At 40.5% G+C, this 12,984-nt stretch overlaps 1 protein-coding gene across 5 annotated transcripts in view; it reads right to left on the minus strand.

The window, feature by feature from the left end:
* RAPGEF4 (Rap guanine nucleotide exchange factor 4) overlaps nucleotides 1-12,984 on the minus strand; it is a 339,975-nt gene that overhangs the window by 223,513 nt on the left and 103,478 nt on the right. Inside the window, exon 1 of one of the 5 annotated variants that reach the window (XM_004476787.5) lies at nucleotides 8,953-9,321. The exons of the other annotated variants lie outside the window; for them this stretch is intronic. The gene's annotated coding sequence lies outside the window, so the exon portion shown is untranslated. Of the gene's footprint in view, nucleotides 1-8,952; nucleotides 9,322-12,984 lie in introns of those variants that run through there. 5 annotated transcript variants of the gene reach the window in all.

Raw genomic sequence — 12,984 nt, forward strand, 5'->3', positions numbered from 1 at the left:
CACACGGGTCAAGGAGGCCCGGGGCTTGAACCGCGGACCTCCCATGTGGTAGACGGACGCCCTAACCACTGGGCCAAAGTCCGTTTCCCCATATTGGTTCTTAATAACTAAAAATTAAAATCAATTGTACTATCAGGACTTTAAAATGCTTGCTTAGAATTTTCTATTTGGACCATAGTCATTTTCTACAATAATGCTCTCAGATTTAAAAAGCATTACACAATATTGAAAGGAGATTCAAGTTGTTGGTGTTTAGTGATATAGTTTTTGTGTTTATTTGTTTAAAAAAAAGGAGAAAGTAAACTAAAACTCTGATAAATAAGTTAGGGTCAACTTGTGTGATATTATGATTCAAAACATCTTCATACTTTTAGAATGCTTAAAAGTTTTTTTTCCCTTCCTCAAGAGGTTGAAGAGGTCAAATGTAACTTTGAAAGTCTTGTTCAATAACCAATCGAAGAGAATATTATACATAAGAAGTCCATAAAAGTGGGCTGCTTCTGGCCAAGGGAATTGGTGGTTGGAGTCAGAGGTGGGAGAAAAGCATATTTATTATTATATACTCTGTTTTACTTAAAAATTTTTGTATCAAATTCATGCATTTCCTAGTTGCAATAATTTAAATAATTTCTTTAAAATAAATTACAAAAAGAATTCTTGATTTGCATGATGGGCCATGTTGCAGCTAATTTTTTAAAGTACCATTATCTGAGCTTGCCCAGTGAGCTTTATGGCATTATTAAATGTGGACAGCTTTTGGATGTGTGAAACTGAGAATCTAAAACCACACTTCCATGAAAACCCATTATCAAAGTTTGATCATTTAGGAACGGAGTACAAAAGGTCCAAAGGCACACTGCTATTTAGAGAGACAATGGATAAACAAATTAGAAATATTTATTTTTAAATGGATTTGGGTAGAACCTCTTTCTGCAAAGCCTTTCTGTTTTAAACCTGGAACTTGGCATTTTTTCTTATGATTTCTTTTTCACTACAGAAAGTTTCTGCATATCAATATCAAAAACATTAAAGATTTGCTAAAAATCATTTTTCTATTTTTACTCTGTAAAGATGCACTAAACTGAGAGCAAATTTTTAGTATGCCCCCATATGAAGGGGAATAGGCTATTCAAGCTGGTCCATATGAAGGGGAATAGGCTATTCAAGCTGGTCCATATGAAGGGGAATAGGCTATTCAAGCTGGTCTATATTCCTTTGATTCTATAGGAAATGGTTCTAAAATTGGGGAGGGTTGGTAACAGATGGATGAATGCTATGGTCCCTTTTTCAGAACAAATGTGCATATGCTTACAAAAAATTTCAGGGGTAGGGAATTGGACTTGGCCCAGTGGTTAGGGCGTCTGTCTACCACATGGGAGGTCCGCGGTTCAAACCCCGGGCCTCCTTGACCCGTGTGGAGCTGACCCATGCGCAGTGCTGATGTGAGCAAGGAGTGCCCTGCCACGCAGGGGTATCCCCCACATAGGGGAGCCCCACGCGCAAGGAGTGCACCCCATAAGGAGAGCCGCCCAGCGGAAAGGGAAGTGCAGCCTGCCCAGGAATGGCGCCGCCCACACGGAGAGCTGTCACAACAAGACGATGCAACAAAAAGAAACACAGATTCCCATGCTGCTGACAACAGAAGCAGACAAAGAAGAAGACGCAGCAAATAGACACAGAGAACAGACAACCGGGGCAGGGGGTAGAAATAAATAAATAAATAAATCTTTAAAAAAAATTTTTTTTCAGGGGTAAATGGATTTCTTCATGGCTGATCCGTGAATTTCCAGGGGTTCATGAATCCAAGATTAAAAGCATCTGTTGTGGCCATTCCTCTTTGACACAACACTCATAGACCTTTCACCAAAAAAAAAAAAAATCTTTTTATATTTCATGTACTCAGGGCTGGCTTTATGGGTGCGAGAATTGTCTAGTCACAGTGGGTCCCAGGCCCAGAAAGGCCCTGCAGACCTGTTTAATGTTCCATTATCACCATCTTGAAATTCTTAACAATTTTATCCTTCAACTTGTGTTTTGTAAGTGAAAACCAATGGGACAATGGAGCATGTGCATTAACAGAGAAGATACACACTAATGCATGACAGCCATTCCTTGCTGCCCTGTTCTCATACAGCAGTCACAGTGCCTACAGCACAGAATTCCCAGGGACCCAAGAGTTCAGCAAGATTCAAAGCAAGGACGAGGTGACCTGTTACATTCACAACTGAGTAAGGTCAGTTACGACAGTAAACTGAGGCTCCATTTGCTGTGGTAACCAGCACTTGCTTCCAACGCAGAAAGAATGCAGAGATGGCCTAAGAGACATGAACGACCAAGGAACCCTATCAAATCCTTCCTTATTTGGGTTACTACCCTGCACTAGCCACCCACTTACACTGAAGCTAATGACATTAATATACATAAAAGATGAGAATGGTTTCTGCAGTTAATGATGAATAAAACGCATCTATTATTGTATATTATAATTCATATAAAGAGACCCTCCAATCAAGTGAAAATTCCAAATGATCACTTGATGTTTTTGTCACTTTCTGGTCTTTAGGCAGATTATGTTGTGGATTCCTTACATGGGATGCTCCAGAAGATTCATTCCTTATATATGAGATCAGAGAAGACTCCCCACGTCCTGGGGGAACATGGAACAAGAGTGCTGCCGTGGTCTATGCGTCCTGGGACCCAGGACCAGGCCTGAAAGCTGAGATGAACCTTGCAGAGCCAGCTTCAAGAGAGACCCCTGAAAGGCACCAACTGATAGGGACAGGCAGGCCCTCAAATTTGGGGGAACACCAAGTAGATGCCCTGGGCAGGTCCACAACTGTCTTTGTTCCCTCTGGGTCAGTTTTGAAGAGCCTTCGGCCTCTCACTCCAGGTTCTCTCAGCCCCAGGTGCTCCATGCCCTGTTTTGGAGGGACCCTGAGCTTCGGGCCAAGATTTTTCTGAATCTTAGCAGTCCCAGATGCTGGCCTTCCTGGTCTCCAGCCTCTGAGCTGATCTCAGGGTCAAATCCACCCTGGCTTTCTTCACTTTTGATCATCTGGATCCTCGTCTCCTCAGGAACAAACTCGGCCTTCTCCCAGCTTTCCACTCACAGACAGATCTGATTTAAAAATTAAACTGCCAGGAGGCGGCGCAGATGTGAATGGCGGCCATTATTCCTTCCTGATCTTATTAACCTGATGGTGGGGGGATTGGGGACTGAGAAGAGACAGCGTCTGGGCTGGATCCTGGGAAAGGTGGAGAAGGGAGGTGATTGTTGGCACAGAGGACCCACGGGGAAGGCGCTGGGAGGCGTCTGAGCACTCGGCAGGCTGGCATTGGGGTCTGCTGGGGATGTGTCACAGACTGGTCCCCAGTTCTCTCAGTCAACCCTTCGGAGCTTGTTTTTGCACAGGGAGCCGGCAAGCGCCCAGTGCCCAGAAGAGCTAGGGAGGGGTTCAGGCAGGGGCAGAAAGATATAAAAACTCTTACCCTTGTACTGTTCTCAGGAAAGGCCAGGAGGCTCTGAGGCTCCTCTCTCCATGAGGAGCTTAAGGACGGGGGAAGCGCGCCTAGCCCTGGGGCTGGTATGAGCCCTCCTCTGCGGCATGACACTACATCGGAAGGTTGTGCATCCTCCGCCGGGTGTGCAGGCACCTTCCCCTGGAGCACACTGCTGCCAGCCTTACGATGACAGTACACCTGGGCAAGGGGGAAGGGAGGGGCCTTTACATGGACACCTTTGACTCTCCCTGGCAGTCGCTCTCTCTTCCTCCCTCCTCCAGCTTCTGTGCGCTCCTCTGTTGTACCTCTAATCTCATGACACTTTAGCTACTATTTTAATATATTTATCTTCATTAGACTGCAAGCTTCTTGAGGGCCATGAGCTGTTCACTTCTGTATCCTCGGTGCCTAATGTCTGTTGACATGATTTAGGTTGATACGAATATTCGTATAAATTAACTGCAGCAACATGGCTAGGAAAGCAAGTAGAACCAAATTTAGAAAACTTTGGAAGGTAGAAAACTCTGCATGCTGGGGGAAATAGTTTGAGCGCTATTCCCTGGCCAGCAGTGAGCACTGGGCGCCTGCGCGGGCGGGTGAAACAGTCAGAGTGGGGTACTCCGTGGTGGCTCCATCAGCACCGCCCACACCATTGACCGGGTGCTGCTGAGAAATTCATTGCATTGTATTGTTTCCTCCTCCCAACAACCTTTTGTGGTAGGATTATTTTTACCCCCGTTTTAAAAACGAAGAAGTGGGTTTAGGGACACGACTTGTGTGAGGACATAGAGCTGGTAAGAAGCAGTGCAAGGACTGCCCTGATCTGTCAGATTCTTTAAACTCGGTACTGCCTCCCCTACACTGTCTAGACTGAAGGAGAGAGATGGAGGTGATGGACATGGCGGGATGGAACTGAAAAGGAAGAGATAAAAAGGCAAATGACTATCCAGGTAGACTGGCTCAGCCAAGGAGAAGCAGGAAGAATACTAGCAGGAAATACTGAAGGGTGAAAGTGTCATATTATCTGCAACAAGCTTTCAAATGCTTCAGCAAAACAGACATATAGATGTACAATCGTGTGTGTGTGTGTGTGTGGAGACAGTGAGAGAGGAGAAAAAAATTTTTTTTTCAATTTCTCTCAATGTTTCAAAGTTTGAATAAAAAGTTAGAGGGAAAAAAAGGATGAGTCTGATGATTCTGACCTAGGTGAATTCTTGAGAAGGGGGTAGGAGGAAGGAGAAGGAAATATAAAGTAACAAGCAGAAAGCAAGAAAGAGAAGTTAGAGTAGATGAATTGCCAACTGTGCTAAAAATTCTCTAAAAATTTATTAGCAAACCAGGAATTAACTGTTTAGAATAGTATGCCCATACTTTCAATTGTTATTATCAGGAATTCACCTAAGAGTTTTAACTTATTGATTTCTATTTATTAATTAATACCATGTTAAATATGCCATCTGCATGATGAAGCCTTTCAGAGAATACAGAAAGAAAATGTCAATGGAGGTAGCATGGTTAGTTTTTGGAGAACTAGAAAACTAACATTTTAAAAAGCTATTTACAAATTTTATAATTTTTGATGAGAAAGTACTTGTCATAGTATTAGTTACAAAGTTGTACATGTTCTGAGCAAGTGCACTCTTACTAAATGCAATATCTGATCATTTTACTACATTTTCCCTTTTTCAAGTTCTTCTAAGGTTTAAACAGGGATTATATAGAATGAAAGTTATTATAAAGATATTTTTTCCTTTTTTGGAGTATTTGTATTGGAAATTCTATGAACTTTAAACAAAGCTAAGCATGGGCAAAATTATCCTCCAAACAAATAAACTGAAACTAACAACAAATAGCAAAGGCATGAAAATGAAAACCTGTATGCAGTAACACTTATTGGTATGAGCTTCTGTGCTTTACCCAAAGCTATTAAAGGGTTGGATATAATTTTGGATAATGAAAAAAAAGAGAAAACAATTATAGATGAACAAAAAAGACTTGTTTCACTAACTTTGGAGGAGATGACAATACTACTCGGTGGTCTGTTTTCACTCAGACTCAAAACACAGGGCATTGTTGGAGGGCTTATGTGTTGGGCAAGGAGGACAAAGCACTAGAAGTTTCCACAGTCACATCACTGGGATCTTTAAGGAAATCCAAGCAGTGTAATGGTGGAAGGGACAACTGTAGATCACAGTACGAATATACAGAAAAGAAATCTTAAGAAAATGTGTTACACACCCTAAAATAAGGTCCACATAGAGGTAGAGAAGAAAAAACTGGAGGCAATATATATAAGAATGTTAGAAAAAATTTTGAAGCAAAAGGGAAAAGCAGGGAAACGGACTTTGGCCCAGTGGTTAGGGCATCCGTCTACCACATGGGAGGTCCACGGTTCAAACTCCGGGCCTCCTTGACCTGTGTGGAGCTGGCCCATGCGAAGTGCTGATGCACGCAAGGAGTGCCGTGCCATGTGGGGGCATAGGGAAGCCCTACGCGCAAGGAGCGCACCCCGTAAGGAGAGCCGCCCAGCGCAAAAGAAAGTGCAGCCTGCCCAGGAATGGCGCCGCCCACACTTCCCGTGCCACTGATGACAACAGAAGCGGACAAAGAAACAAGATGCAGCAAAAAGACACAGAAAACAGACAACTGGGGGAGGGGAGGGGAATTAAATAAACAAAAATAAATCTTAAAAAAAAAAACACACACAAAAGGGAAAAGCAGTGAAAGGGTTTTTAAAACTCATTCAATTCATCGATCAAAACTCTTTATCACTTATATCGTGTTATTTTTCAAATCAGATATGTCATTCCCTCACAAGGGTACAGTGGGGCTACAAGATGAATGACACCATTGCTCTGAGAGCTAGTAGCAAATGTGCTTGTAGGGTGGTGGAATTGGGGGGTGACTTTACACCTTATTTTTGTACTTTCAATAACCAGGCCGCATAGGCAACTTCTAATTTGTAAACCCTGGAAGAGACCCCACTCACTCTATCCCTAAAGTACTAATTAACATCATCACTTAAATCTGGCCGAAATCCCAGTTCAAAAGTAGAGTGTCCTTAAAAGAGAAGAAACAATTCCACTCGAAAATCCAACACAGATTAGTAACATTATTTAACCACTGGGCCACAGTACAGGCACAACCAGGTGCATGCAGGAGTACCAAGCAAAGACAGAGGTTCTCCACACCAGCTGCCGTTTGAACCCCTTGGGGAGCTTAAGACCGTTCTGATGCCCGGGCCCCTTCTTCTAGAGATTCTGATTTAATTGGTCTGGGAAGGGGAAGGCATGGGAAATTTTTAAAAATTCAAATGTGGACCCAGTTGTAAGAACTACAACTATAAATGATGAGAAATACCAAAAGGTTCTTCCATTTCAAATAATTTATTTTGATACAATATGAACCATTGCCCTGTATTTTATGCTTTCTACTTGTATAATTTGTGACTCTGCCTTCTTTAATTTGCAAACAAAAAAGGAGGCAGGGAACACTAGATTTTTTCAACTCATAAAGTAGTAAGTAATTAATGAACATTAGAACATTAATTTTGGCCAATTCTGTCAGCAAGACAACATTTAAGTAAAAATATCTTTATTTTGCAATAAGGTAGCCCAGGAAGCTAAATCGCTTTCCAGAATGTCACCCAGCAAAATTGGATTAAACCCAGAAGAGATCAGAATTTCAGGCCAGACCGATCGACCACATCAATGTCCCTTGAAGGAAGGCCTTGCATTTACTGGCGTGAGTTAGACAGTTCAAAACCCTGAGGTCAGTGATCAACCACAAGCCAAAGTGCAGGAATTCGTGGAGGCTGACTTGTGACAGGATTTCCTGCTGCTTCATCACCGTGTCAGATGCTGTGCCCCAGCGACCATGCCCTCACCTCTCCAAAGGAGAATTAGGGCTACAAAGAAGTGGAATCTGAGTCAATGAGAACAGGAAAGTCCCATGACTACAAAGCTTTCTACACATAAAATATCTCCCAATCCATGCCACGAGTTCCTTCTGAAAGTCTAAAGTTCTTAACATTTTCTTCATTAGAACTGCCTTTGCCTGGGGGACCCATTAAGCCTCAGAGCGGATTTCTCCAGATGATTACTGAACAATAAACAAAAATCGACACGATACCCTCAGAGGGCATCTGAACTCTACCCTGGACTGCCCTCGGGAGCCCAGCAAAGGACAACAGTGTACAGAAGGCCTGTGCCTTCCTGTGTGGTCAGCCCCTTGCGGCAAGGCTGCCTCAAATGCTATAATTTGGTGAACTGACCCCAAACCTCTTGGGATACTGAAAAATGGCCTTGGTAGCCACGCAAGAATTCAGAACCAGATCTCTTTGTCTTTGAAGGAAAGGAAATCTCTCTCTGTGCCCCCATATGCCCTTCAGCACACTGTCTCTTTCCTATAGTACCTTGTAGTACATATCAGCATGACTTGTGGTCCTAGTTCTCTGCCTTCTTCTATGGACCATAAACCACAGAGCAGACATGGTCGCTTTTGCACTTCCACATGGTGGGAACAAAATATGTTTGTTGAATATAACAGGAGTTTCTTAGGAATGAAAATTTTTAAGTGGCATCAGTTAATGTTGAACTGAGCAGCTACTTAAGAGGGCATGTTGCTTAGTAGGTTAGCGGAATGAGTGTAGAGGGCCACTGTAAGATAAACCAGCAGAGGAAAGGGTAGGAGTGAGCTGTTAACAGTGTGATGGCAAATTTCAGAACCTCTGTTAACAGCAATCCCTAAAAAGCCTTAGTATCCACAGCACACCCCCTGAAACTACACCCTAAGGAGCACCAGCTAGGAGGGAATAACTCCTGGTTATAGTACCCCATCAACAGGCCTACTGAGAAGCATCTGGGCATTCCTGGCACCTGCCAGCCAAGCCTTGGTCTATTCAGACCCCCTGATCATCTTCTAAGAAATAGCAAAATCATAGCACGGGGACTTTGAATTTATAATGTAAAAATTTCCCATAAGCACTAAGAATTTCATACAATCTGCAAGCTATAGGCAAGACACCTACTGGGCTCCAGAGGGTGAAACGCAATCACCCACAATCTGTTTCCTTGCCCCAAATTCACTTTTAATGTATGCCATTCAAATATATCACTGGATTAATACATAGGTTACTATTAACGTGATAAATGTAATTCTGCCTCATTATGAAGAACTATCATTATCTTCCAGAAACATGTTTTAAGTCATCAAGCTAAAAAAACATATCCTTCACTATGAGAAGATAAACTGCCCTCCTCTGACATCCACAAGCACTCTCCCCCCAACATACACCCCACAAACAAAGGTGAAATCAAATTATGTCCGTGCCGTGGTACATATTTAGGTCTGGTAGGAACATAATTAGAAAATCCAGAGATGCAAGCTGTGATATGTACTATTTCCCCACTCCCCCACCCCTCACTAAAGAATGAAAAGATCCATTCTGACCTTGTAAGCATGCGTCCTTCTTTTTCTGTGTCTTAAAGTTCTCAGGCATCCAGTGAATATCTATCCTGTAATTGGACAGCACATTGTACCTCCATCACCGATAATTCCTAGTTCATATCTATTACATTAACACAGAAAGGAAGCCAGTACTTATTCCTCCAGGAAAGCTAAGGCAGTCAAACGCAATAGGAAAAGCCTTCCTTTTTTGTTTTTTAACCTCAGATACCTCCTAATAACTTCACTCCCTTCCTTTCTGGATTTGAATCATGTTGCCACTCCGTGGAAAAGCAAGGAGTGAGACCGTGGAGCAGACATAAGGTCCAAATCATTGGAGCGGGCTTCCGCTTGGTTTAAAAGAATCAGAACTGTGAGGAGAGAGGCAGGAGAACAAGCCAACAGGATGTGTGTGGCTGGAGTTCCTGGCATGAAGTCTTAGCTTTCATGTTTATTTTTGGATGTATTTTTCTTAGCCCTTTGATGCAAATTTCTGGCCTGGAAAGTAACCCTACAGTACACGCTCCAAAGTTGCCAAAAGTAAGAGCAGGCTTCTGACTTGGGAAAATGCAGGTCCCCTTTGCATTTTGGTTGCATTTGATCCTCAGGTCAGGGTTGGGTCCCATGAGGTGAAAAGCAGGGAAGGGGCCAGCTCTAAACCTGGGAACTCTAAAGGGTCACTTGAAATGCCTGCCCACCAGTTGAAAGCCTACTATTAATGTAAAAGAGAAACAAGCTGAAATTGTGAGGATAAAGGAAGTAATGAAAATCTGCCCAATAGACTTTGGAGATATTTATGTTCTGAGATATTGTTTTAAGTATTTGGCTTTAATTTCTCAGATAGCCAGAAGCAGATAGGAACATCTAAGTCACTCAAACAGGAGAAGATGACTCTGAAAGGCATATTATTCTGATATGATTTTTAAAGTACATCAGTAAAAATTAAGATGCTGCTGTTTCAATAATTCCTATTCTCATAGTAGCTTAAACAATAATTTATATAAAAAGGCTTTCCCCTCTACATATTACAAAAGACGCAGTAAACAGAAGTAACTAGAAAGATTTGCAGTCCTACAACTGCCAACATATCTGATAAAATCTTATAGGAAAAAAAACCTGAAAATCAGGGAATAGGAATATACATAAAAATAATTCAGTGGTTCATTACTCTTAGCATTATCCTCATTTACAAATTGCTTTTTTTCCCTAATGCAGAAACATGGACATATTTCTTGTTTTCCCATTCAGTTTTATATCTCATTAAGCATGAAACAGATTTTTGGTTAGCTGACAATACTGACCAAGGCACAGACACATTAGGGGGAGAAAACTCTAATGTGCCAATCATCACATCTAAACCACGGTTCTTTGCAACATGTTTGGCCTTGGTTAGAATAAAATAACAATAGTGTGCCAAGAGTTTTCTGGGTAACAATTACAGCTAAGAAGCTACTTTTATTATGACATGGGTCAAACTACAAATTTAAAACATTGCTTTTGTTAAAAAAAAAAAGATTATTTTTAGAGCACAATTACAGCTAAGAAGCTACTTTTATTATGACATGGTCAAAAACAAATTTAAAACATTGCTTTTGTTAAAAAAAAAAGATTGTTTTTAGAGCAGTTTTAGATTTACAGAAAAATAATGCAGAAAGTACAGAGTTTCCATACACCCCCACATTATTAACATCTTGCATTAGTATGGTGCATTTGTTACAAGTGAAAGCCAATGTTGATACATTATTATTAACTAGAGTCTATAGTTTACATTAAAGTTCTCTCTGTGCTATATGGTTCTATGGGTTTTAACAAATGCATGTCAGGTATCCACCATTACAGTATCACAGAGAATAGTTTCACTGCCCTAAAAATGCCCTGTACTATACCAGTTCATTCCTCCTATGACCTACTCCAAAACTCTGGTATTGCTTTTATTTTTAAAGTCCCCATAGTTTTATCACTGTCTTTAAATTTTCAAAAGAATTGATTCATAAAATGTATTATTATTTTTAACATGCTTAACCACAACTTACAGTAAAAGAAAGTATACCTAGAATGATGTTCATGTAATTGAAACATAGGTGAACAGGTGGCAGATCACTGGGTCAAGCATCTCAGCAGCATATCTATGGATTTGACTGTCTCCTTAATCTACTTCCTTGAACACTGTAGACTCATCGCTTCATTCACTTTCATGTATTTGTAATATCCCATGTAAAGATGCCAAACCATGCCACAAATCTGAAAGCATCTTAAATACAGACACATAAGACAAAGGAAGAAAACCAAAAATGCTTCATTTCTAGGTTGTTGTTCTAACCAAGGAAAACATTGTTTTACTATATGTGTTGAAAAGAAATTCACAGAATTAGATAGTTAATCAGTTTTATATTTATTCAAAGGGCCACAATCAATTGTAAATACCCATAACCTTGGATCAAATATTAATAACTCCCAAGACTATACTTAACTGCTTGGTCATTTAATTTCCTATTGAGGTTATAAAATGCCACTAGTGCTGATATGTTTAAATTGTTATTGTCTAAAGAACTAAAAATGATATGCAAAGACTTTTAAGTTCATTTTCTTCAGTATGTATTATAGTTCAGAAGCATAACTATCTCTAATCTCTCTTTCTCTCTCTGCTTATCTGTCTTTTCCTCCCTCCTGAGATGCTACAGAAAAATAAGATATTTAATACTCCCATTAATATTTTTCATTAAATTCTAATAGGAAAGAGATGTAAAAGGAGAGGGACATTATTAGGCAACTCTGGATAAATTTACCATAATTCACTTATGTTAAGAAAATATGACCTGGCTTTAAAATGAAACAACCCAGTGCCCTCAAATCTGACCATAATTTGGCAACTAAATATGGAAAGGGAGGAGGGAAGAAAGTAGTTTTCATTAGGAAAGACGTAGGGTACAAAGAAAAAGATCAATCTTCTTTCTCAGTTATATCTTTGGAAGTATTTAGTTTATTTGATATATAGAGACTATTGAATAATGTTTCAGGTCACATTTATGACAGTAATTCTAAGAAATACCCTGGGTACTGCCAATTTGACTTACAACATAACAGATAATAGAAAGCAAGAAGTATTGGGGATAGAATTGAATAGGGTTTCAAAAATCTCTGGTCTAGTTCTCTGAGTGTGTACCTGCAGAGAGGCTAGGAAGCATGCCTTTGGCCAGGGGAAGGATGGGGGATTCCCTACCTTGTGTTGTCATTAATACCCCAAGTGTAATAACATATAAATAGATTGTTCAGTCAGTCTATTAAAGAACTACCTTCAGATTGTACTACCTGTTAAAGATTGGGGATCATATTTTCACAGTTAGAAAATTAACTCAGAATCCTGGTCCTGGCATTTTAATCCTTCAGCCCCTCTAAGGAACATCAAGGACATGTATAAAAAGACAAAGCTAAATAAATTGGATCTTGCCATGAAATGGGCCCACCATGACAGTCCTCCAAAGTAAACAGTCAAATGGGATGAAAACATAAATTAAGTCCCACGGTCATGCCATAATAATTTTTACTCTTTGGAACCTAAGGCCCAACACTAACTCTGTAACTCAGAGCCCTGTACCTTACCTTGCCAGCAGTAGGGTCATTATCCAGGTTACCTTTCTGTTGCCTTCGAGAAGTATCTCACAGTTCAGTGATGCTTCTACCAGGATCCTGAAGCAACATAATCCTTCCCTTTTTGATATTTGGCTGAGAGATCTACCTTAGATTTCGGCAGACAGTATGAGCTTGTGTTTCAATTTTAATTTTTATTTACCAGTATAATGGATGGCTGAATGAGAAACCCTACTATCTGACATAGTAAGGAAATAGGTGGTCTGGTTATCAAACATTTTGTAGCAGAGTAGTGTTATATATGCCACACTGGATTACCAATATTCAAAAATAGAAATAAAACATATTTCATGATAATGATATATTATACTCTGAAATTATATTTTTACTTGCTTATTTTCTGCTTCCCCTGAGTAGAAAAGAAGCCCCTCTCTGAGAGCAGGAACTCCA

This window comes from Dasypus novemcinctus, chromosome 7 (genome assembly GCF_030445035.2).
Source record: "Dasypus novemcinctus isolate mDasNov1 chromosome 7, mDasNov1.1.hap2, whole genome shotgun sequence".
NCBI classification, from domain to species: Eukaryota; Metazoa; Chordata; class Mammalia; order Cingulata; family Dasypodidae; genus Dasypus; species Dasypus novemcinctus.